Source organism: Poromitra crassiceps (genome assembly GCF_964638095.1).
Source record: "Poromitra crassiceps genome assembly, chromosome: 11".
Taxonomy (NCBI): domain Eukaryota; kingdom Metazoa; phylum Chordata; class Actinopteri; order Beryciformes; family Melamphaidae; genus Poromitra; species Poromitra crassiceps.
In genome coordinates this window covers 25,993,270-25,998,269 of record NC_139643.1, presented here as the reverse complement: position 1 = coordinate 25,998,269, position 5,000 = coordinate 25,993,270, and the positions used below count along the sequence as shown (strand labels likewise).

Here is a 5,000-nt window from a genome sequence, read left to right as displayed (position 1 = left end):
TTATCATATAAATTGTCAGGTGCATGCAACATTATGCACAGTTTTGATAACAGTGTTGGTCAGTCTGTCTGCTTGACAATCCCATTTTGCTGCAATAAAAATGATTAATGTGAGATGAACAGACTGGAAACTTGTCTCATTAGATAAAACAGATGTTGACTGAAGTTTTTTTTTTCTTTAGGGACATAATCGCAATATATCACACTATTTTTTTAAATGGCAATAATATTGTATTGTGACTTGAGTATCGGGATAATGTCATATCGTGGGCACTCTGGTGAGTCCCACCCGTATAGTTTCGTGACCCCGATTTATCATTTCAAACGTAACCGACCTCATAAATGTGATATGTTAACACGTATGAACCAGTGGAGGCAATATGGCAGCTCAAAACTACTGCAGACAATCTGTGACAATAGGATCCTTCAAAAGCCGAGGCTGGGCTGAGCCAAAGTCAACCTGAAAGCCCTTGTGGCATGGAGGAAGAGGAACCAAATGGGGGTAAAATGGCAGGCTGTCTGCGGCAAACCCCTGTTTTTTCACACAGACAATGGACGGCCAGATAATATTCTCCTCCGCTATTGAATAGCTGACACCTGGAAGATTTGTTTTCACACAGGCCCCCAGGCTGGACAACCCCACCCCGGCCCAGACTAGCAAGTCGCTGCACAACAGCCTCCAGGGTGGGGGAACTTGAGCAATGTGGGGCCTTTGTCATAACTTTTTTTTTTTTTTTTTTTTAGTTTATACCCCCCCTTCTGAAAGCATAATCACATCCTTCTCTCTTGAGAGAAATTTCCCCCCCTTTCACAAAAGACTAGGAGGATTGTCTCTTTTCTCTTATGATGTGAACAGCAGGGAAGGTGGGGGGAGGCGCGAATACAATGCCGGCCGCTGGCTGCAAACTTTTCTCACAATGATAAGATTTCTCGCAAGAAAGTCACAGCACCTAACTGGCGGGAGTATCTTCTACTACAGGAGTATGAGTCCTGCAATGACTGTACATGTGTAAAGACACACACACACACACGTTTCAGGATTGAGGCAAGAGGATAGCTAACTGGTAACTGTGTGACACAGAATAATAATAATAAAAAAAACAATATTTTTAACCATCTATGATACTTGTTGTTTCTCTCCTGGCTTCACAGATATATCCTGTCAGCTGCCGTGTCCATCTTTAGATAACTGCCATAGCAGTTCATTTCCATACAAGGTGAATGTAGTCAAATATGGAGCGAAGGTGAAACGACTGCACTGTTCCCACCCAGTCCCAGATGGGACAGATACGTGAGATCTATGATCTATGAGATCTAGGTATGAATGAACCACATTATGGTCATGAGGTGGCACTACATTGGGGCGTCCCGGTGGCTCACATGGTATAGAGGACCACAAAGGCCTAGTCCCTCGCGTGGCCGAACCCGGGTTCGAATCTGACCCGTGGTCCCTCGCTGCATGCCACCCCCCCCCCCCCCCTCCCTCCCCATGTGTTATTAGTCTTACATTTCAGTCAGTACCTTTGCCATGGAGAGTGTGTTCAGCGTTGATGGGCGCATGTTGCCGGAGGGGAAAGGCAGTGGACATGAAGAGTCTGTAGGTGGCCACTGACCACCATGATGTAACCTTGATCCTTCACTCTGATTTCTCCCTCTCATAAGGCTTCCATACCTGCCCCCTAGTGTTAGCCTGGTGTAACAGGTCTGTCAGTACTCTCAGAGTTGATGTGTGCTATCTATGGTTTACAGTTACACACACAATGCAAAGATTGGAGGTGTTCAGCAAAAAATAAAAATAATAAAAATAATAGTTTGATGAATGCATGTTTTGGCTGTTCATATTTTATCAACAAATCAACTGTCACATAGTATTAGGAAAAAAGAAAGTTGCAGCTGAGGCTGGCTGGACCTCAAGGACCGCCCACTGAATGGATAGAGGCAGTTTGTGTTGTAACATGTTGTTGTAATGTTGTAACATTAACATGTTGTAACATGTTGTAATGTTGTAACATTAACATGTTGTAACATGTTGCAATGTTGTAACATGTTGTAACAAGGAGAGGATGAATGGGCTGTGTTATCATCCAATTAACACATTTAGGACTAGAGATTTTGGATTACAGTATTAGGTGAATTGGCATGGACGTCCCAAGTCACAGCTAATGTCTGCACCGATCCATAAGTCGTCTTGCAACATGCCGTGGTTTGAACAATGTCAAGAACATACAGGAAGGAAATTCTATTTAGATCAAACAGCAAAATTAATTTGATTGTTTCAGTCCTACTGTTCATATAATCTGTGACACCAAACACTTCCTCTGCAGTAGCTTAAAAAAATGTATGAACATGAAACAACATAAAACACATAAAGCATAACATTTTCACATACCACAAATGCTGTAACTGTAAGCACTGTCTGTGCATCATACCACCCCCCCTAAAAGCATCAAAACTGTTTACTGAGTTCACACAAACCTATGAAACTTAACCTACCGGTAAGCAATGTGCTGCTGTATCAGAGATGTGATTAGGGGGTTTCCTCTCAGACAAGGCTGACTGTGCTAGTTGTAGTGGAAACAAGGTCAGACTGCAGCAGACAAAGGAAATAAAGTAATTTGGTTTAAGTGAGTCTTGAGGTGCAGGACTGAGGAAATCACAGCATCTCCTTTGTCTGTTTAGGAGGCAAACAAGCCTTCATAACAATGTAACGTGTTACTGCCGACTGCCCGGCTGACATCACTGATGACATCACGACAACCCTAACCCTAACCCTAACCCGGCTGACATCACTGATGACATCACGACAACCCTAACCCTAACCCTAACCCCCTTCCAGGTCACTACAACTCAGGTGAACTCTCATGCTCATACTGACAAAGTCACTCATAGAAGCGGTTGCACCGCTTACAAATATATGTGTTCCTTAAATAAAGGCGCCAATGCCTTGGAAATGTTGTCTCTTTCTTCTGTTGTTCCAAAACACAAGCTAGGGGAGAAATAAAATGAGGTTAGACTGAAATTATTCATAAATTCCACTGTGTAGCACTAGTGTAACTCATCCTTTGGGAAACCTGAAGACTGGACAAAATTCCAAATAGCCATTGCGCTCACAGTAGCATTATGCCCAACAATGTAATGGTAATAAAAAGGTTGGTGACCACAACTTCCAGTTGTTGATTATCAAAATGAAAAAATCAATTGTTTTCAGAAACTTTTTTTTTTCATCTTAAACCTTACATGAGTTTGGTACCATACTTATTATGTTGTGTATGATGAATTCATCTCCTAATGATTTCTGTCAGTCTAACATCCTCTAACATCATCATACCTCTCTCTGTCTGTCTTGGCTTTGCAGTTGAGTCATAAACGTGTTGACCAAACTCCGCCACTTGGGGGCGACATTGTCGGCAGTGCCGCATTCAATGACTCCTCGTATAGCAAACGAATTACTCCATAATTATGAAACCTACCAAAAGTATTACGATACTTTCAAATTTAGCTTTCGAATAACGTTACCGTACTCATCAAATTGGTAAATGCATCATCAAAAATCGGGATACCTACCTCTCGCGTGCATTCACACGATATCAAATAGCATTGATATCCAATATTCTCGTTATGCGTTCACTTGATAAAAATTCACAGGCCCTCCCCAGCGGGTAGTTCCTCTCAGGAAGTCCCCAGAATGTTTGTCCGAAAGTGCCTTGATTTGTTGAGAATACTGTTTAGTTGTAAAGTAGGTTATATTATAGCCTCTGAACCCAGACACATCTTCACAAAATAGACCGGTGAATTACCAGTTTATGGCACTCCACTGAACGCGGCATGACGTTCGTGACGTCACTGGCACTCAGCTTCAGCGCAGCTGACTTGTGTGGGCTTCAATTAAACGGCACATACTCTCACTTTTATAAGGTAAGAACTAACTGCGCTGTTGTAATTGCCATTATTTAGCTGAACACATCGCAGGTGACGACCATAGGTGGTTAAAGAGTCGTACGTTGAAGGAAGCGAACAGCACCATATGGTTAGCTGGCTAACCTTAGCTAGCCTAGCAAGCTAGCGAGAATAGCATGGAGCACGTTCCAGCTGATCGCCGACTGTACCATGGGATCCTGTCCACTAAAAACGCTAGCTAACATTAGCTTAGATTAGGGTCCCAAACTGTTTTATATCAAGAAGACATAGGTAGGCGCCTGCCTTTACGAACACAGACTCATTTAACACGACATTTATTTGATCAATATTTCATTCATCCCAAGGACCCTAACCTAAACCCCGGATTGCTCTGTAGGCGGTGGAGAGAACGAACCCTCAGACCCCCCCCCCCTACATTCTCTTACTGTAGCCTACTAACATGTAGACAATAAACCCACGGAACGGAAATTAAACTGTTAAAACTGACGTTAATCATTTGTTGGGGTGGGGGATTAATGTCCGTGATCCAGAGGTCGGAAACCGCTGGTTTCATGATATCAACGTCCTGTTGGTGTTAATAAGTTGCTGACCCGCTTAGCCCGCGTACCAGAATTGGCCTAAACGAAAGGATGTAGGGATATTAGCGTTTGCTAGCATTGCATAGCTTGCGGACAGTGGAGCGGACTCTATTTATATCCGTTGTCCGCCGAGCGTCTCCATTTCCCGCTGGCCTGCACTGTCCGCCGGGGTAGCTGTGTTTTTCGCTAGTGTTGTAAGTTAGCTGGATTAGTTTGCTACCATTGACCCAACCAAGTCATGTCACTTTTCACACTTACCTGGACTTTATAAGCCAGGATAGATTCAGGGCAAGCGAAAACTAGCCCATTAAACTACACAACAAAATCCATAGAGAAATGGTTGCATAACAAGCAGCATTTGTAGTGTTGATTGCTTTGATGTGGAGGTGCTTCGTCACACCCTTGATGTGAATGTGACTCCGCCTCATGCTAAAACATGATGGTTGTTCACACGAGCCAATTGCATTTTTCAGTCAAGTTAGACTTTATCTTGTTTACTTTGCTT

The 5,000-nt window shown here is 43.1% G+C and overlaps 1 protein-coding gene across 1 annotated transcript in view; it reads left to right on the top strand.

The window, feature by feature from the left end:
- The first annotated feature begins 3,837 nt into the window (after window positions 1-3,837).
- Window positions 3,838-5,000, top strand: part of znf706 (zinc finger protein 706) — a 3,375-nt gene continuing 2,212 nt past the window's right edge. The window contains exon 1 of the mRNA XM_083646682.1: window positions 3,838-3,914. The gene's annotated coding sequence lies outside the window, so the exon portion shown is untranslated. The remainder of the gene's footprint in view (window positions 3,915-5,000) is intronic.